This window comes from Lithobates pipiens, unplaced genomic scaffold, assembly GCF_037356315.1.
Source record: "Lithobates pipiens isolate NorthernLeopardFrog02 unplaced genomic scaffold, aLitPip1_a1.2 Scaffold_23, whole genome shotgun sequence".
Taxonomy (NCBI): domain Eukaryota; kingdom Metazoa; phylum Chordata; class Amphibia; order Anura; family Ranidae; genus Lithobates; species Lithobates pipiens.
The window spans coordinates 128,655,134-128,677,249 of NW_027507785.1; positions in this window are offsets into that span (position 1 = coordinate 128,655,134).

The window sequence follows — 22,116 nt, forward strand, 5'->3', positions numbered from 1 at the left end:
AAGTATTCACCCCCCTTGGCTTTTTACCTATTTTGTTACATTACAGCCTTTAGTTCAATGTATTTTTAATCTGAATTATATGTGATTAATTATAACACAATAGTCTAAGTTGGTGAAGTAAAATCAGAAGTCACATAAATTGTGAAATGTCAACCTGTGTGCAATCTAAGTGTAATACAATCTGTCATTACATATACACACACACACACACACACACACCTTTTTGAAAGTCTCCGGAGGCTGCAACACCACCATTAACGAAACACTGCCATGAAGACCAAAGAACTCTCCAAACAAGTAAGGGACAATGCTGTTGAGAAGTACAAGTCAGGGTTAGGTTATAAAAAAAACATCCAAACGTTTGATGATCCCTAGGAGCACCATCAAATCTATCAGCAAACCTGCCAAGAGATGGCCAAACACCAAAACTCACGGACCGGGCAAGGAGGACATTAATCAGAGAGGCAGCACAGAGGCCTAAGGTAACCCTGGAGGAGCTGCAGAGTTCCACAGCAGAGACTGGAGTATCTGTACATAGGACGACAATTAGCTGTGCGTTCCATAGTGTTGGCTTTATGGCAGAGTGGCCAGAAGAAAGCCATTACTTTCAGCAAAAAACAAAATGGCACATTTTGAGTTTGCGAAAAAGGCATGCGGGAGAGTCCCAAAATATATGTAGGAAGGTGCTTTGGTCTGATGAGACTAAAATGTAACTTTTTTGCCCATCAAAGAAAACGCTATGTCTGGTGCAAACCCAACACATCACACCACCCAAAGAACACCATCCCCACAGTGAAACATGGTGGTGGCAGCATCATGCTGTGGGGTCAGGACTGGGAAACTGGTCAGAGTTGAGGGAAAGATGGATGGTGCTAAATACAGGGATATTCTTGAGAAAAACCTGTACCACTAGGACAGAGGTTCACCTTCCAGCAGGACAATGACCTCAAATACACTGCTAAAGCAACACTTGAGTGGTTTAAGGGCAAACATGTAAATGTGTTGGAATGGTCTAGTCAAAGCCCAGATCTCAATCCAATATGCGGTCAGACGTAAAGATTGCTGTTCACAAGTGCAAACCATCCAACTTGAAGGACCTGGAGTAGTTTTGCAAGGATGAATGGGCAAAAATTCCAGTGGTAAGATGTGGCAAGCTCATAGAGACTTATCCAAAGCAACTTGGAGCTGTTATAGCCACAAAAGGTGGCTCTACAAATTATTGCCTTTAGGGGGGTGAATAATTATGCACATTGACTGTTTCTGTTATTTTGTCCTATTTGTGGTTTGCATCACAATAAAAAAAATTTTAAAAAACATTTTAGTTGTGGGCATGTTCTGTAAATTAAATTATGCAAATCCTCAAACAATCCATGTTAATTCCAGGTTGTAAGGCAACAAAACATGAAAAATAGTGATGGCCGAACGGTTCGCCCGGCGGTCGTTTCGCGGCGAATTTCCGACTTTCGCCGTCCGCGGGTTCGAACGCCTTTTTCCGTCGTTCGCCCCGGCGGACTTACGTGTTTAATGTATACAAGAACTTTAACCTTTCGTGACACGTTTATCATGTGTTACAGGACAACCAATTGAGACATGACAGCTCATGGACACTTGGACATTCCCCCTAACCTATAAATACACCCGATCCGGTGGCCATTTTACATTCTTTCTTCTGTCACTGTAGGGAAAGGATCCTGTGTGGAGTAGGGACAGAGAAAACGCTAGCTATTTGGTACACAAAAGTTCTTTTCAGGACTGGTATAGGTGTTAGGTCAGCAGCCTGAGTTTCTTTTGTCAGTTTAGATAAAGGGACAGAGCGCTGTATGCTGCTATTTTAGGGACAGCTCAGCCAGATTAGTCTTTCTTCATCATCATCATCATCATCATCATTAGCTGTTACTATCAGGTCCACAAAAGAGCTGTTCCAGCTAATCGTTCCAGCCTACTCTTTTTTGCCAATTTGTATAGGGACAGGCAGGAAGCAGTGTGTCAGGCAGTGAGGATAATTTTAAAGACTTGCTGTTACTATTAGTTCCACAAAGGTTCTTTTCAGGACTGGTATCAGTGGTACGGTAATAGGCTTGTACACGTATAATATTCTTTCTTCCAAATATAGAAAGAATATTATACTTGACTGCTGCCCTTCTGCTGCAGTCTGCTAATCATTCACAACTCACTTGTTCCACAAAGCTCTTTATCAGGACTGGTAACTTGGTCTGTCTAGGGTGCTACGGTACATAGGCTTGGGTGCGGTACAGTCTGCTGTTCTGTAAGGACCGCTATCGGTCCACAATACATAGGGTTGCCGTGCACTACTGCTGACCGCTGCCCTATACTGCAGCAGTCCTTCATTGGTATAGGGACTGACGTACAGTCTGCTAATCACTAACACACAACCTGCTTGTTCCACAAAAGTTCTTATAAGGACTGGTAACTTGGTATAGGGTGCTACGGTACATAGGCCTGAGTGCGTTACAGTCTGCTGTTCTGTAAGGACCGCTATCGGTCCACAATACATAGGGTTGCCGTGCACTACTGCTGACCGCTGCCCTATACTGCAGCAGTCCTTCATTGGTATAGGGACTGACGTACAGTCTGCTAATCACTAACACACAACCTGCTTGGTCCACAAAAGTTCTTATAAGGACTGGTAACTTGGTATAGGGTGCTACGGTACATAGGCCTGAGTGCGTTACAGTCTGCTGTTCTGTAAGGACCGCTATCGGTCCACAATACATAGGGTTGCCGTGCACTACTGCTGACCGCTGCCCTATACTGCAGCAGTCCTTCATTGGTATAGGGACTGACGTACAGTCTGCTAATCACTAACACACAACCTGCTTGTTCCACAAAAGTTCTTATAAGGACTGGTAACTTGGTATAGGGTGCTACGGTACATAGGCCTGAGTGCGTTACAGTCTGCTGTTCTGTAAGGACCGCTATCGGTCCACAATACATAGGGTTGCCGTGCACTACTGCTGACCGCTGCCCTATACTGCAGCAGTCCTTCATTGGTATAGGGACTGACGTACAGTCTGCTAATCACTAACACACAACCTGCTTGGTCCACAAAAGTTCTTATAAGGACTGGTAACTTGGTATAGGGTGCTACGGTACATAGGCCTGAGTGCGTTACAGTCTGCTGTTCTGTAAGGACCGCTATCGGTCCACAATACATAGGGTTGCCGTGCACTACTGCTGACCGCTGCCCTATACTGCAGCAGTCCTTCAGCGGTATAGGGACTGACGCACAGTCTGCTAAACACTAACACACAACCTGCTTGGTCCACAAAAGTTTTTATAAGGACTGGTAACTTGGTATAGGGTGCTACGGTACATAGGCCTGAGTGCGTTACAGTCTGCTGTTCTGTAAGGACCGCTATCGGTCCACAATACATAGGGTTGCCGTGCACTACTGCTGACCGCTGCCCTATACTGCAGCAGTCCTTCATTGGTATAGGGACTGACGTACAGTCTGCTAATCACTAACACACAACCTGCTTGGTCCACAAAAGTTCTTATAAGGACTGGTAACTTGGTATAGGGTGCTACGGTACATAGGCCTGAGTGCGTTACAGTCTGCTGTTCTGTAAGGACCGCTATCGGTCCACAATACATAGGGTTGCCGTGCACTACTGCTGACCGCTGCCCTATACTGCAGCAGTCCTTCAGCGGTATAGGGACTGACGCACAGTCTGCTAAACACTAACACACAACCTGCTTGGTCCACAAAAGTTTTTATAAGGACTGGTAACTTGGTATAGGGTGCTACGGTACATAGGCCTGAGTGCAGTACAGTCTGCTGTTCTGTAAGGACCGCTATCGGTCCACAATACATAGGGTTGCCGTGCACTACTGCTGACCGCTGCCCTATACTGCAGCAGTCCTTCATTGGTATAGGGACTGACGTACAGTCTGCTAATCACTAACACACAACCTGCTTGTTCCACAAAAGTTCTTATAAGGACTGGTAACTTGGTATAGGGTGCTACGGTACATAGGCTTGAGTGCGGTACAGTCTGCTGTTCTGTAAGGACCGCTATCGGTCCACAATAGATAGGGTTGACGTGCACCACTGCTGACCGCTGCCCTATACTGCAGCAGTCCTTCAGCGGTATAGGGACTGACGTACAGTCTGCTAAACACTAATACACAACCTGCTTGGTCCACAAAAGTTCTTATAAGGACTGGTAACTTGGTATAGGGTGCTACGGTACATAGGCTTGAGTGCGGTACAGTCTGCTGTTCTGTAAGGACCGCTATCGGTCCACAATAGATAGGGTTGACGTGCACCACTGCTGACCGCTGCCCTATACTGCAGCAGTCCTTCAGCGGTATAGGGACTGACGTACAGTCTGCTAAACACTAATACACAACCTGCTTGGTCCACAAAAGTTCTTATAAGGACTGGTAACTTGGTATAGGGTGCTACGGTACATAGGCTTGAGTGCGGTACAGTCTGCTGTTCTGTAAGGACCGCTATAGGTCCACAATAGATAGGGTTGACGTGCACCACTGCTGACCGCTCACCTATACTGCAGCAGTCCTTCAGCGGTATAGGGACTAAGAGTTTTGTCACAGGGTCATTTAAAAAATGACATGCAGAGGAAGAGGCAGGCCCTTCCGCAGGGGTGGTAGGGGTAGGGCAGGAGCAACAGGCTTGAGCCAAAGTGGGAAGTTGCAGAAGGTGCGTTCAATTACTTTAAAGGATGCACCAGACTTGGTTGAGTGGCTCGCTCAGCCTTACTCTTCTGCACCCTCCTCATCCTCTCGATCTGCACCCTCTTCTTCACTCTCTGCTATGTGCACCCCCAAAGACACTACCACCAACAACACGACCACCACCACCACCACCACATACCTTCCGCTTGAGTCACTGGAATTATTTTCCGATCCATATCAAGAGGACATTTCTGATGCGCAGCCACTCTTGGTATTGGATCAGGAAGAGGAGGTAGCAACAAGCGCTACTCAGCAGTCTGACGCCAGTACCCAGATCAGCCCAAGGAGGAGGTTGGTCCCCGGTGTTGCTGCCTACTCTACTTATAGCGGTGGGGAAGGTGACGTTGATGATGACGTGTCTAGTGATGTCACGTGGGTGCCCACAAGAGAGGAAGAGGAGGGGAGTTCAGAGGGAGATATGGACCAGCAGATAGGGAGGAGAAGCAGCAATGACTTACATTGCACAGCAGGGACAAAGCAGACTGCAAATGTATCAGGAGCGAGTCATCGACCATGTACGGTCACATCTGGCGCTCCCAGGACACCGGCACATGGCTCCGCAGTGTGGGCTTTTTTTAACGTGTCCGCTGCTGACAATAGCGTTGCCATCTGCAATCTTTGCAGTCAACGCGTTAGTCGCGGTAAGCCCAATACTCACCTAGGGACGACCGCCTTAAGAAGGCACATGAGCAGCCATCACCGAGCCCAGTGGGAGCAACGGAACACACAAAGCCACACTGCAGGCTCTCACCGTCCAGCCTCGTCTTCTACTTCTCCTTCTCCTCTCTCCTCACAATTGTCCTCCACTCCACCTTCCATCACGCCAAGCTCACATTTTTCTGCAAAAAGGCAGGCTTCCGTGGGCCTAATGTTTGAGCGTAAAAAAATGATGACGCCGGATAACCCTCTTGCCCAACGGTTGGCGGCTGGCTTGTCAGAACTCATAGCCCGCCAACTACTGCCATATAAACTGGTGGACTCGGAGGCCTTTCGCAAATTTGTGGCCATTGGAACACCACAATGGAAGGTCCCAGGAAGGAAGTATTTCTCAGAGAAGGGCATCCCAGAGCTATATGGCCATGTTCAGCGGCAAGTGAATGTATCTCTGGCACACAGTGTCGGTGCCAAGATACATCTGACCACAGACACGTGGTCTAGCAAACACGGGCAGGGAAGGTATATCAGTTTTACTGCCCACTGGGTGAACCTTCTGACGGCCGTCAAGCATGTAACCCGTGGCACCCGTGTAGATTTGGTTTTACCGCCACGGATTGCATGCAGGCCTGACTCTTCTTCTCCTCCTCCTACTCCATCCTCCTCCCTCTCCTCCTCAGCTGCCTCCTCCTTTTCCGCTGCTAGCGTCTCTTCCACTGCACCGCCCAAGCTCCCCAGAACCTATTCCACATGCCAGGTGAGACGTTGCCATGCCGTGCTGCGTCTGTTGTGCCTGGAAGCAAAGAGCCACACTGGCCCGGCACTCCTTTCAGCTTTGCGTTCACAGGCAGATGAGTGGCTAACACCGCTCAATTTGACAGTTGGTAAAGTGGTGTGTGACAACGGTGCCAATCTGCTTAGCGCATTGAAACAGGGCAAAATCACGCACGTGCCGTGCATGGCACACGTCTTAAACTTGGTCGTGCAGCGATTCCTTGTCAAATACCCTGGGGTCCAGGACATCTTGCGGCAGGCAAGGAAAATCTCGGCCCATTTCAGAAGATCTTACACGGCCATGGCTCGCCTTGCTGACATTCAGCGGCGACACCATCTGCCGGTCAGACGTCTTATTTGCGATTGCCCGACGCGATGGAACTCAACCTTCTATATGCTTGATAGGCTGCTCCAGCAGAAACGTGCAGTTAACGTCTACCTGTATGAACTCTGCGAAAGAAACGGTTCTGGGGAGCTGGGTTTTTTTTCACCGCGCCAGTGGCTGCTCATGCGCGACACATGCAGACTTCTGCGGCCATTTGAGGAGATCACCAAACTGGTCAGTCGCAGCCATGGCGCCATCAGTGACATGGTACCTTATGCCTTCTTTCTGGAGCGTGCATTGCGTCGTGTCATTGATCAGGCTGTGGAGGAGCAGGAGCGGGAAGATGAGGAAGTCGCAATGCTGGATGAATTCCCAGGGGGGGCTACTCTATCTGAGACAAGTCAACAACAGGAGTCTGATGAGGAGTCAGAGGAGGATGGTGCCGGGGCGGATGAGCAGGAGCAAGAAGAGCATGCTTTAAACCTTTCTGGGATCCCTGTTGTGCGAGGATGGGGAGAGGAGAATGAAGAGGACGACATTATCCTGGATGATGAGCAGGAGCCAGGCCACCACACCGCTTCCACTTTAGTGCAAATGGGGGCCTTCATGCTCCAGTGTTTTAATAGGGACCCCCGTATAAAAAGCATGAGGGTCAAGGACCAGTACTGGGTGGCAACGTACTTAGACCCCCGGTACAAACACAAAATGGCGGAAATGTTACCGCCGTCGCAGAGGGCTGTCAGAATGCAGCACTTCCAGGCCTTGCTTCGAGAAATGCTGCATTCTGCTTTTGCGTGCGCTGGCAGAGGAGCAATTCCCACTCCCAGAGAAGGATTTGCGGGTACCAATCCAACAGCGCCTGCAAGAAGAGGCCGGTTTGAAGATGTGTTGGTGACTTCGGATATGAGGTCATTCTTTCAGCCGACCCATCGACAGGTGTCATCCGGATCCAGCATCAGGGAACGCCTAGACCGTCAGGTGTCCGACTACATTGGGTTAACGGCCGATGTGGACGCTCTGAGGAGTGATGAACCCCTAGACTACTGGGTGGGCAGGCTTGACCTCTGGCCAGAGCTTGCCCAATTTGCAATCGAACTGTTGGCTTGCCCCTCATCCAGTGTCCTGTCCGAAAGGACGTTCAGCGCAGCAGGGGGGATTGTGACCGATAAGCGTACTCGCCTAGCTCACCACAGTGTTAACTACCTCACATTTCTAAAAATGAATGAGGCATGGATCTCGGAGGAATTCAACACATGTGATCAGTAGACCATGTATATGTCTATAAACAATTTTTGGAATCAAGCACACAGACCTTCTTAATTCATTTGGCTCACTTCCCTGACCCAAAAAAGCACACCGTACTATATGCCCCTACCCTCCTCTTTGAAGAGGTTGAGCGGTGTCATATTTCTACTGGGGCTGCTTATTATGAGGGGTTCCCACCATCCCTGTGCTGTGCTGACTTCCTCCTGGGTGTTCTTATTATGAGGGGCTCCCACCATCCCTGTGCTGTGCTGACTTCCTCCTGGGGGTTCTTATTATGAGGGGATCACACCATCCCTGTGCTGTGCTGACTTCCTCCTGGGGCTGCTTACGGTGCTGCTGTCAGCGCTGTATGTCACGGAGCTGCTGTCAGCGCTGTATGTCACGGAGCTGCTGTCAGCGCTGTATGTCACGGAGCTGCTGTCAGCGCTGTATGTCACGGAGCTGCTGTCAGCGCTGTATGTCACGGAGCTGCTGTCAGCGCTGTATGTCACGGAGCTGCTGTCAGCGCTGTATGTCACGGAGCTGCTGTCAGCGCTGTATGTCACGGAGCTGCTGTCAGCGCTGTATGTCACGGAGCTGCTGTCAGCGCTGTATGTCACGGAGCTGCTGTCAGCGCTGTATGTCACGGTGCTGCTGTCAGCGCTGTATGTCACGGAGCTGCTGTCAGCGCTGTATGTCACGGAGCTGCTGTCAGTGCTGTATGTCACGGAGCTGCTGTCAGCGCTGTATGTCACGGAGCTGCTGTCAGCGCTGTATGTCACGGAGCTGCTGTCAGCGCTGTATGTCACGGTGCTGCTGTCAGCGCTGTATGTCACGGAGCTGCTGTCAGCGCTGTATGTCACGGAGCTGCTGTCAGCGCTGTATGTCACGGAGCTGCTGTCAGCGCTGTATGTCACGGAGCTGCTGTCAGCGCTGTATGTCACGGAGCTGCTGTCAGCGCTGTATGTCACGGTGCTGATGTCAGTGCTCTGTATTACGGTGCTGCTGTCAGTGCTCTGTATCTCCTGCACCCTCTTGTTTGCCTACCCTGGTCCCTGACCTTCCCTCTCCTCCATTGCCTTCATTAGCTCCATAGTCCTGAATTGTCAGAACAATTTCCCAAATAAAAAAAAAATGCTTGTAGTTATCGATCCCAAATTCACCTCATACATGTATTATGCTATTGTCCAGGTGGTGGGACTACGTGCTACCCCCTAATAATTACCCCGTGGCCGCAAATTCGACCTAAAGGTTTGCGAAATTCGCCTCCCATTGAAGTCAATGGAGCCCGCGGCGAACGGTCGTTTTCGCGAACGTTTGTGTCCGTTCGCGTTTCGCGTTCGCGAAACGTCCCGTCGGAAGTTCGTCCATCACTAATGAAAAATGCCAAGGTGGGTGAATACTTTTGCAAGACACTGTATATATATATTTTTTTACTGTGGACTACCTAAGTTCCTAAGTTTTCAATAATATATTAAAATGCATTTATTTATTTTTTTCACTGTGGACTTGCTGAAATTAAGAATTTTTGATATTTCTTTAGGCCCATACACACGATCAGACTTTTTGACAACAAACATGCAAATTAGCTGTTTTGGAGCAACATCCGACTGTGTGTACGCTCCATCGGACAAACTTTTTTGGTTTTCATCGGACTTTTGTTGGCTGTGCGAACGGACAAACTTTCTGGCAACAAAAGTCTGATGGAGCAAAGTCTGATCGTGTGTACAGAAAACCATAGGACTTTTGTACAAAGTGCAAACAGGCATGCTCAGAACCAATGCAAAAGATCAGACAACAATACAGAAGTTGACCAAAGGTGGCGGTAAAGAGCAGAAAAACCACATGGTTTGGTGAAAGTTGGCTGAAAAAGTACTGCTGTGTGTATGCAATACAAGTTCAGGGCCGACGCCCTTTGTACAAAAATCCAAGGGAAAGTTTGTACAAAGTCCTATCGTGTGTATGAGGCTTTTCACTGTGCACTTGCTTGACAACAAGTATTTAATTTATATATTTTTTACCATTATATTCTTTGTTTGGGAATTTAAGTTGCTCCAACATTCACTCGTGCATTGCCCATGGCAATTATATATATATATATATATTTTTTCACCTGAATGAGTGATATATCACATAGCACTGCATTTGTTTATTTTTTATATTTTATACACAGATTATGGGAAGTGTGACTAGCGGGTGTGGATTGGTTCTCTTTAAAACATTCTTTAGACACTCTTCATTGGTAGCTCGCAAGACATCTCTCTCTCTCTCAGGAGGTTTGCAAAGTAAAAACAAACAAACAGTAAATTAAATCCTTGCCGTCCGGCACTAATTAAACAAATAGTCTCCTCTCTCCTCTTATACAGTGCGGGGCTGGTCCCCGTCACCCACAAAACATACGGAAACGCAAACCTTTTTTAGTCCAACAGCCAAGGCTCCTCTCATTCAGGTTTCTTCCTGAGTCTCAAAACCAGAGCCTTGTTGTGCTCTCTTCCTGGATATTTAAAGTCCAGCTGACTGTGGACTCCAGGACCGGAACCCAGCCTGCCATAGAGGCTGGAAAAACTGGGTGGATTCCGGTTTAGTCCCTTACAATGGAATGAATGTGAGGTGAAATGTACCTATTATCGTGTACCCTCACAATATATATACATATTAGGGCTGTGGAAATGAAAGATTTTTTTTGATCGATCAAAATTATTTTGATCGGTACTCACCTCTCTGACGGCTTCCAGCTCTTCAGGGAGTTCCATCGGAGATCCGGTGATCCTCCCCCTTCCCTTCATTAGGCACTTGGGGAAGGGGGGAGTCCGGTGACGTAAACGCAGATCATATATTTTTCTCCAGTGGCCCTATGTAGTGTAGAATAAATGACAGAACAGACATTTGCATTGTATTTCATTATATGTTTATGTGATACACAAATACATATGCACACGGGTTTTGGTTCTCTCTTTTTTATGTGAATATATGAAGTTTTAAATGTTTTTGTTTACTTTGTATTCATATATTCTTGTATTTTTGTGCTGTGTGTCTGGTATGTATGCATGTTTTTTTGGGATGTCGTATCTAAGTTTATTGATTAGATATCCCATACACCTGCATGAATCTAGGTGTTCCCTATACGTCCGAGAACTTGGACTGGCGTATCCATATGGGCGGTCCTTTACATGATTTTTCTTTGATTTTCTTTTCACCTTCACCCATACATACACACACATACACACATATATATATATATATATATATATATATATATATATATATATATATATATATATATGAGATGGTCATTCCATATTCCAACAGCTATAACAAAGCACCCCATAGTGGTGTGAAACACGTCAGTTTTCCATTTTTCCTGCACCTCTGATATTTTTGTATCTTATGATTTTAATCACCTTCAATAAAGGTATTGTAACAGAGTGCGTCTGTCCAGCTTAGTTTTTTGGTTCATCCACACGTGCACAGCCAGCACGTGTTTTTCGATCAACAGGAGGGGCATTATTATGGGATGTTTGCCTAGAGCGGTGTTTATTTATTTCTGGTATGAAGATGCACTGGAGGTCTCTTGCTGTTGGGATGTCTGTCACCGTCCAACTCCTGGAACTGTGGCAGGATCACCACACCGACCTCTGGAGCTGTGGCAGGATCAACACACCGTCCTCTGGAACTGTGGCTGGATGTATCCCTTCCGTTGCTGTCTCAAGCCTACATGGAGGAGTTCTGGCGTGTTCAAGAAAGGAAGAGGAGGCCGTGGTGGTGGTGGGGAAGGGTTGGGATTTCTGGGCTGTTGTGGGTGGGTACAAAAATCACTGAAGGAGGATACAAGTTCAAGAATGAACTTCAGGGGGAACTGTGGTGGAGATTTTGAAATATAATATTTATAGCAAGGAGCTCCAAGGGAGCCATTGTGAGGACTCTCTAATTAACTTACTATGCCACGGTTTCCCGTTTTTTGCACACATACATATATATATATATATATATATATATATATATATATATATATGTAACATGTATACTAGAATATTTACTATTCTTGGTATCTCAAACACACAAACCTGTTGGTCTGCTGTCTGCATAGTAACTAAGTTACCCTATTGTTCATAGAGATGGCCATTTCAGATATAGTGCCTCTTCCTGTGCCACAAGTCCTTTAAAGAGGAAGTAAACCCTTCCAAACAACTTGGACCTATAGGTAAGCCTAGATTAAGGCTTACCTGTAGGTCCAAGCAATATCTCCTAAACCTATATGGTTTAGGAGATATTTGCCCGAAAATGGGCACCGCTGTCTACGGCGCATGCGCCGTAGACAGCGGCGCGCAGGCGCACTAAATGCGGCAAATCCAAGAATGGGTTTGCCTAATTTGTCGACTCCCGTGCGCATGCGCGGGAGTGACGTCATCGCGGCTTCGCCGTATGGCAGCGGCGGAGCTGCGAGACGCGACTCCCGTGCGCATGCGCGGGAGTGACGTCATCGCGGCTGCGCCGCTGTGATTCGTCGGAGCTGCGAGACGCCACCTGCAACATGGATGCGGCGGACTACAGGGGACAGCGGCGACTTCGCTGGCTCCTGTGTCAGGTAAGTGACACATAATGAGCTACTATGCGATGCATAGTAGTCCATTATGCTTTACCTTTGCAGGGAAAAAAAGAGGAAGTAAACCCATCAGGGTTTACTTCCTCTTTAAATGCAAATTTATATTGTATCAAAGAGGGCTGACGGTTGTAAATCAAGAGATAATTAAACAGGTCTTATGTTGGAACTGGCAGGGTCAGAGATCAAAGGAAGTTGCTCATAAAGGCATCGGAAGTTTGATGCTTAACTGGGCAATTATAACCAATCAGAATTGGAGGCAACTTTGAACCAATGAGGTGACCCTGAGTTCTGATTGGTAGGCATGAGGTTTTCTAACCACATAAATCTAGTCCCTAGAGATGTTAAATCTCTCTCTCTCTGTTAAACTCTCATGGACTGGACACGTAAGATTCCTGTGTAATGTATTTTCCTTATCTCTCTTCAACCCGCTGTGCCCCCCCTTTTGCAAAAATGGTAACGTAGGGAAAAACTAGATACTGTGTCTGTATTATTATTAGGTCTCTTTTCTTTTCTGTAACCCTGTCTACCATAGGACTTTGCCTTAATATAATATTAATCTCGTGAAAGGATGTGTATGACCATTATAGCAATATTTGGTAACATCGTTGTTTTTAAGGTTGTATCCTCCACATACTATGGGGTACTCTGTAACGTTTATTTTCCGTACTATAGTATGTTTAAATAAATTAGATTGTTATCCCTTTCACACATGTATCATTCGTTCTTAATTTCATGGTTTGAGTCATATAGATAGAAGGTTTTTAATCACTTATTTTATGTATAGGTAAGTATAAGTGAGATAGGCAAATTAGCCATAACACACGTCACGTGTCTTCATCTGGGGAACCAGATTGGTTGTACAGACCTAGTTTATATGACGTGAAACCGGAAATGTAAGTGCGGCCATCTTTTTGGTGGTTCACACCATGTTTACATCGCAGCCATTTTATTGGTGGTCTATATGACATATACATAGACTATAAGATTTAAGATAGCTCAAATGTCCTAGTGGGTTCTATTTTATTCAAGACTATGTCAGTCGTACAGTGTGGATGAACCGAATGAGTGCCTAGAGAACTTATATCTATGAAATTAATACATCTATAGTAGGGGTGAGCTTGGTGTTCGTGTCGAGCTCATGTTCGACTCGAACACTGGCTGTTCGCCCGTTCGGCGAAGCCAGAACTCTGTGGGCCGTTTGCACCCAATTTCGTGTGGTGCTCACGGTCCACAATGCACTGCGCCATCGCAGTGCATTGCTGGCTCATGATTGGCTAAGCATGCACTGTGACCCCGCATGCTTGGCCAATCACAGCGCCGGCAGCGAGGAGAGCCATAATGCCTGTGGCCAATTATAGCTCAGGCTGTTATATACTGTGGGGCGTGTACTAAAGGCCACCAGCACGGCAGCCTTGTGTAGTGTTCTGGCGTCTGCAGGAGTATCAGCAAAGAGGTACTCACCGAGGCCAAGATGCAGAGAGCGGTGGCTGTTGCGACTCAGCACACACCACCCCTGGAGATGATACAGGGAATGGGTTGCACCAAGAGGCACAAGCCTCCAGCGGGATACCTGACTTGTGTGAAGGTCTGAAAGAAGGCTTGTGCAGGATGGACCGGACCAGAAGGTAGGCAGCCAGCAGGTCTGTAAAACAAGTAAAGAAAGTGCAGAAACAGGCCGAGGGTCAAACACCAGTAATCAGTCCTGGAGCCAGCAAGGCTAAGTGCAGCAGACAGAGAATATTCCAGAGGCAGGCCGAGGGTCAAACACAAGTATCAGTCCAGTGCGCAGCAAGGCTAAGAGCAGGAAGTCAGTTTAAACAAGCCAGGGGTCAGGTCAGGAGAGAATCAGCATAGTCTTCAGGCAATCCGGGTCAAAACAGGAACAGGAAGCAGGGAAACACAGGTGAGCTGAGACAAACCAGCAACTTGTCTGTGTGCTAAGGATCCTTTTATAGGCTGGTCAGGGAATTCACGTTATGCGTGAGCTTGAGCGCACTCCTCTCAGTAGGGCTGCGAATGTGCTTGCGCCGGAGCGCCGATCCATGGCAAATTTGTGTGCATCTTTGCGCAGGGAGATGGTGAGTTTGATACAAATTACTTCCCTGATAAGGAGTTAGTGGGTGTTGTGTGCCTCCAGTGCAGTATACACCTGTATCTACCCTTTATTGCTGTTCTCTCATTGAGCCATCTGCAGGAGTTAGGGGGTGTGCCTCCAGCACAGCACAATATACACCTGTATCTACCCTTTATTGCTGGTGTTCTATAATAAAGGCCTCTGCAGCAGTTAGTGGGTGTTGTGTTCCTCCAGCACAGCACAATATACACCTGTATCTACCCTTAATTGCTGGTGTTCTCTAATACAGCCATCTGCAGGAGTTAGTTGGTGTTGTGTGCCTCCAGCGCAGTATACACCTGTATCTATCCTTTATTGCTGTTCTCTAGAGCCATCTGCAGGAGTTAGTGGGTGTTGTGTGCCTCCAGCACAGCACAGTATACACCTGTATCTACCCTTTAATTGCTGGTGTTCTATAATAAAGGCATCTGCAGCGGTTAGTGGGTGTTGTGTGCCTCCAGCAAAGCACAATATACACCTGTATCTACCCTTTATTGCTGGTGTTCTCTAATACAGCCATCTGCAGGAGTTAGTGGGTGTTGTGTGCCTCCAGAACACTATACACCTGTATCTACCCTTTATTGCTGGTGTTCTCTCATACAGGCATCTGCAGTAGTTAGTGGGTGTTGTGTGCCTCCAGCACAATATACACTACCCAATTGCTGGTTTTCCCATCTCCCTGCAGGCCACTACCATGTCTGGAAGGCCAACAAGGAGAGGCAGACAGGCACTAGCCAATAAAAGGGTACTAGCAAAGCAGCTGCCAACGCCTCCTCTTCCCTCGTCTCAATGTCATCATCAGTCACTCCTTCCCTAGACCCACCATGTCCTCCTGAGGAGTCCCCCAAACTGTTTGAGCACAGTGTTGGGTACATGCTGCAGGAGGATCCCCAGTGTTTTGAAGGCTCTGATGATGATACTCAGCTAGAGAAAAGCAGTAGCGTGAGCGCAGAGAGAGGGGATGCTCAAGAAGGACAGGAATCTGGCAGTCATGTTCCACAAGCTGCAGCATACTGCTAGGTTTGCTCCAGTGATGAAGAGGGAGGGGATGATGAGGTCACTGACTCCACGTGGGTGCCTGGTAGGAGAAAGGAGGAGGAGGCACATCTCCAACAAGGTAGGATGCCCTCCGGGGGCCAGCTTAGGGACAGCACACCGACTGAATCACACCGCAGAGCTCGGCCTGTGCAGGGCGCTGCCTCTGCCACAGCCACATAGAAGTCCACTGGTTTCTTGGGACTGTAAATCATCCCTAAAAGACTGCTGCTGCTGATTCTGAGTGCCAGACTCCACCTCCATGCTGACACAATCCTCCTCCTCCTCGTCCACTTCCTGCGTGATGGGTGGGACAGCAGAAACACTGTCTGGGGGCCTTGAGAGGCAAGGAAGTCCTCCTCTTCCTGCCTCTGTTCTGCCTCAAGTGCCCTGTCCATTATTCCACGAAGCGTATGCTCCAACAGGTGGACAAGAGGTACAGTGTCACTGATGCATGCACTGTCACTGCTCACCATCCTTGTGGCCTCCTTAAACGGTGACAGAACAGTTCATGCAGTCCTGATCATGCCCCACAGGCATGGTGAGAAATAACCATTCAACTCCCTTTGGAGCTCAGCCAGCCGAGCACTGGCATTAAATGATCAGAGGAAATGCACACAGACTTTCCTGGCCTGTAAGCCGGGTACCTGCCCAAGAAACGCTGCACCACCAGGTTAAGGACGTGAGTCACACAGGACACATGGGTCAGTTGTCCCTGTCGGGGGACGGAGAGGAGGTTGGTGCCATTGTCGCAAACCCCCATTCCTAGCTTAAACTGGCATGGCGCCAACCACCTCTTGGCCTGCCCCTGCAGAGCTGACAAAATATCTGCCGCAGTGTGGCCCCTGTCCCCTAAACAAACCAGCGCAAGCATGGCATGGGATCTTTTTGCTTGCGTAGCCCCTTGAGCACCTACGGAGCACCGCTGGTTCCGAGGACAGTGCACTGGAAGAGGCCATGGAGGAAGAAGAAGAGGAGGGGGTGGAGGAGAGAGGTGTGTCACAACCAGTAGTAGCATTTTGGAGGCATGGTGGCGGAACAACCTCCAACACTACTGCACTTTGTACTGCATCCTTCCCAGCTGACAGAAGAGTGACCCAATGGACCGTGAAAGACAGGTAATGTCCCTGTCCATGCCTGCTGGACCATGAGTCAGTGGTAACATGCACCTTACTGCTGACCGCCCTGTTCAGCGAGGCAAGGACATTGCCTTCCACATGCCGGTAGAGAGCCGGAATCGCCTTCCGTGAGAAAAAGTGGCGTTTGGGGACCTGCCACTGAGGAACCGCACATTGCACAAACTCACGGAAGGGGGCTGAGTCTACCAACTGAAAAGGCAGCAGTTGAAGTGCTAGCAATTTAGCCAAGCTAGCATTCAACTGCTGGGCATGTGGATGGCTGGGAGTGAACTGTTTTCTACAGTCCAGCAGCTGGGGCAGGGAAATTTGCCTGCTACAATCAGACGTGGGCGTACTGCTAGCAGAGTGCCTGCAAGCACTTGGCTGTGACACACCTAATTCTACACCTTCATTCTTCTCAATGCAGGTTTCAGAGAGGACTAAAGGTCTAGTGGGGTTGGAGATCCAAGCTGATGAGGAGCAAGAAGAGGTCTGCTTTGTTCTTTGGTGTGGGTCTTTAAGGTACGCTTGCCAATGAACTGCATGGCAGGTCAACATATGTTTGGTCAAGCATGTGGTGCCCAAGCGGCTGTTTTGGCCATGCGAGATACGCTTGAGACATATGTTGCAAATAGCAGCGGTGCGATCTGATGCACTCGTCTCAAAAAAGGCCCACACCAAAGAACTTTTGGAATAACGCACAGAGGCAGCGCCCTGCCACAGGCGGAGCTCTGTGGTGTGATTCAGTCTGTGTGCTGCCCCTAAGCTGGCCCCCGGAGGGCATCCTGCCTTGTTGGAGATGTGCCTCCTGATCCTCTCTCCTATCAGGCACCCACGTGGAGTCAGTGACCTCATCATCCCCTCCCTCTTCATCACTGGAGCAAACTTGGCAGTATGCTGCAGCTTGTGGAACATGACTGCCAGATTGCTGTACTTCTTGAGCATCTCCTCTCCCTGCACTCACGCTACTGCCTTCCTCTAGCTGAGTATTATCAGAGCCTTCAAAACACTGGGCATCCTCCTGGAGCATGTACCCAACACTATGCTCAGTTTGGGGGTGTCAAGGACGTCCCTGTAATCCAGCAGTATATGGAAGACCTGCCCGCAGAATCCCTATCCTAAGAGTTAACCGATACACAAGGGTGCGCGTTAGCACAAACGGGCGCACGCGGGTGTGCGATGATGCGAACGTGCACATGCAGACGCACGTGGGTGCGCGCAGGCGTGCCATGTGAGTGTTTTGGCACCCAGAAGGCTATTTAGGGAACCTGTCACTGTGCCTCCTTGCTGTCTGTTTGCTGCCTGCCTCCGACCCCGGCCTGCCTGACTACACTTCTGCCTCTTCCTTTGGATTGATTGCTGCCCGCCTGTTACCGACCCGGCCTGTACATCGACTACCCTTCTGCCTCTGTGTGGTACCTGCTCTGCCCGCTAGTATTGATCCGGCCTGTCTGACTCTGCCTGTGTTCCTGCCTGACCTCTGAGTACCTTCCTGCTACCTGCTGTTCCAGCCTCCTGCCGTACTACAGGACACCTCCTCGCTGTCAGCTGTTTCAGAATTCCTGCCAAGCTCGGGTATCTCCATACTTCTGCTGTTCCAGTGTTCCTGCCAAGTTTCTGTGCACCACTTCGCAGCCTGCAGATCCTGTGCTTCTGCTGCACTACGGAACTCCTTCCAGCGGTCTGCGGTGTTCCGGTCACCAGTTCCAGCTTGCTGTTCCTGCCTGCCTTTCTACTGCTACTTCAGAGGTCTGGACTAGTCCCACACCTGCCATCTATCAGGCACTTGTGCCCTCTGAACTCTTGAGTCCCTGTCTCCTCTACCAGGGGTTCTCGAGCCAGAGGCTTACAAGAGGCTGCTCCCTGCATTCTGGGCTCCAACACCAGGTACTTGACAGTACTGGACAGCCGTGTCCGAGCCCACGCAGGGAGCCTCTCCTATGGACGAGTTCTGCCGCCACCTTGCTGGACTTACTCAGGCGGTGAAGAGCCTGCAAGAGGGCTATAGTCAGCTGGAGGAACGTGTCCAAGCCCTGTCTGCATCCACACCCTCTACTTCCGGGACTTCTGTTGCACCTTCAGTGGTGATGATGCCGCCAGAACCCAGGGTTCCCACACCTGAGAGATTCTCAGGCAACCAGGGTAAATTTAGGACATTTCGTAATGCTTGCAAATTTTTCTTTGCCCTGCAACCAAGGACCTTTTCTCTTGAGGCCACAAGGTGGGGTTTGTTATTTTGCTGCTGGCAGGTGATTCCCAGGCCTGGGCTCATAGTCTCCTGAAAAAGAAGGATCCCTCTCTTGATACCTTAAGCACCTTTTTTAGGCCATGTCTCTGCTTTATGAGGATCCACAGCTAACCGTCACCGCAGAGGCAGCTCTGCACGCCCTGCAGCAAGGCCACAGACCCGTGGAGGACTACGTGTCGGAATTCAGACGTTGGAGTTCTGACACAAACTGGAATAATGCTGCCTTACGGTAACAGTTTCGTATGGGTCTTTCAGAGTCCTTAAAAGATGAGCTGGCTCGAGTGGGCATCCCTGAGACTTTAGAAGCCCTCATTGACCTATCCATCCAAATAGACAGACGTCTAAGAGAGCAACGCATGGAACGATCCTCTGGAACTTCTCACCCTGTTTGGATGTTGCCACGTGTGCCTAGTTCTCCCCATTCAGCCTCTTCATTTCCTGCTACGGCCACCTCAGATACTCCAGAACCTATGCAGCTGGGCTTGCTTCGACCCCTGAAGAACGCCAACGCCGTTGGGCCGGTAACCTTTGCCTGTATTGTGGAGAACCGGGACATTTTGTATGAACTTGCCCTGCAAAGCTTCGTAAGTGCTTTTCCATTTCTCCTGCTCTTACTCCAGTTTTGCCGAACAGTATTACTCACCTTGCTGTTCCTATTCTCTTGCAGATCCCAGGAGGTAATATTCGAACCAACACTATAATTGATTCGGGGGCTTGCAGTGGCTTCATGGACTTGTCCTTTGCTTCCAAATATGACATACCCCTTCGGCCTAGAGCAAAAGGACTTTCAGTGTACTTTCAGTGTATTTGGCCGATGGCTCTACTCTTAAATCAGTAACTCAGGAGACTTTACCTCTGCTTACCACCATTGCCAGGACTCACCAGGAGTTACTGTGTTTAGATGTCATCAAGTCTCCACTATTTCCCATCATACTAGGCATGCCCTGGCTGAGAGCCCATAATCCAAAAATCGATTGGATCTCGGGGAAGATTGAATTCCTCTCACCTTACTGTCATCAACATTATCTACCGGAAGTCAACGATGCCCCTTCTCCTCTACTATGCCTAGAAGTGGATGCTGAGACCCGTCAAGCTGTACCCGAAGTTTACCACAGCTTCCTGGATGTTTTCAGTAAAAAGGGTGCAGAAACTCTCCCTCCACATAGGCCGTACGATTGCCCAATAGAACTTCTTCCCGGAGCAGAGATCCCTTTTGGAAGAATTTCCCCGTTGTCAGAATGGGAATCAGGGACTTTGAAGACTTACCTTGATGACAACCTAGAAAAAGGGTTTATCCGACCCTCCACCTCCCCGGCGGGTGCAGGAATTTTCTTTCTGGAGAAAAAAGATCTCTCTACGTCCATGCGTAGATTATCGGGCACTTAACAAAATTACAATTAAGAACCGATATCCTCTGCCTTTAGTGCCAGAACTGTTCCAAAGACTGGGGTCAGCAGTAGTGTTCTCCAAGCTGGATCTTCGGGGTGCCTATAATCGAGTCCGCATTCGGAGTGGAGATGAGTGGAAAACTGCCTTCCGCACACGGTTCGGGCACTTTGAATACCTGGTTATGCCTTTCGGCCTTTGCAATGCCCCCGCTACATTCCAACACTTCGTGAATGACATTTTCAGAGACCATCTTGACCTATTTGTTATTATTTACTTGGATGATATTCTGATTTTTTCCTCCTCCTTAGCTGAACATCGAGAACACGTTTAAACACGACTCCGTCTTCACGGTTTATACGCCAAACCTCAAAAATGTATCTTCGAACAACAAAGCATCCAGTTCCTTGGTCTGATCATTACGGTGGAAGGCATTAAAATGGACCCTCAGAAGGTTTCTGCCATTCTGGACTGGCCAGCCCCTACCGACAGGAAAGTAATTCGATGGTTTGTGGGCTTCGCAAACTTCTACAGGAAGTTCATAAGGGGATTTTCCATCATCATTTCCCCATCACAAGATTAACCAAGCAGGGCCTAAAGTTCTAGTGGACTCCTGAAGCTTAAGCGGCCTTTACAACTTTGAAAGATCTGTTCATCTCAGCCTCAGTTTTAAAGCACCCTGACTCGACCCTGCCATACATCTTGGAAGTAGATGCCTCGGAGATAGCAGTTGGGGCAGTGCTTTCCCAGAGACAAGGACCTAAATCCCTTCTGCACCCAGTCGTGTTTTTCTCTCATAAGTTATCCGAAGCAGAGAAGAACTACGATGTTGGTGATTGAGAATTATTAGCAATCAAGGCTGCGCTTGAAGAATGGCGCTAGCTTCTGAAGGAGCAGCTCACCCGATCCTTGTTTATACAGATCATAAGAATCTGGAATATTTGAAGACTGCCAAGAGACAGACCACGACAGGCCAGGTGGGCACTTTTCTTTACCAGATTCTCGTTTCACATAACCTATCGCCCCGGGTCGAAGAACACCAAGCCTGACGCCTTGTCGCGAACGTACAATGAACCTGAAGCTCATTTGTCCCCAGACACCATCCTGTCTTCAGGAAACTTCCTCCTGCTCCAAGGGGATTTACTTTCTCAAATCAAACAAGCTTCTATTGGTGCCGCTTCCCCGCCTGACACCACTCTACAGGCCAGGGACGACCTTCTATGGTATAAGGACAAGATTTTCGTTCCCCAGGAAGTGCGAGTTTCGGTCCTTAGTTCCTGTCGCAATCACGTGCTGGCCGGCCATTTCGGGGTGCACAAGACCTCTGAACTGCTTCAGCGCACATTCTGGTGGCCACAGTTACGGAGGGACTGTAAGGAGTATGTGGAGGCATGTGCTACCTGCATCCAGAACAAGGGCAGCAAGTCTAAGGCATGGGGTCTGTTGAAGCCATTACAGTCCCGGAGAGACCATGAAGGATGATCTCCATGGATTTCATTGTCGAGCTGCCACCCTCAGAAAATTGTACTACAATCTTTGTGGTGGTGGATAGATTATCTAAAATGGCTCACTTTTTGCCAATGAAGGGCACACCCTCTGCCGCGGAGACGGCCAAGACATTCATCATTCATGCAGCGCCTAGAGGCGATTCAGTTCGCATTGTGCGCTATACAAGTATTTCATTCATTAAGGAGATAGTGAGACTCCATGGCATCCCTGCAAATATTACATCAGATCGAGGAGTGCAATTCACTTCCAAGTTTTGGAGGGCACTTTGTGGGGCTCTGAAGATTGACCTCTCCTTCTCCTCTGCCTATCACCCTCAAACAAATGGCCAGACGGAGAGAACAAATCAGACGCTGGAACAGTATCTGCGCTGCTTTTCCTCGTTCTCCC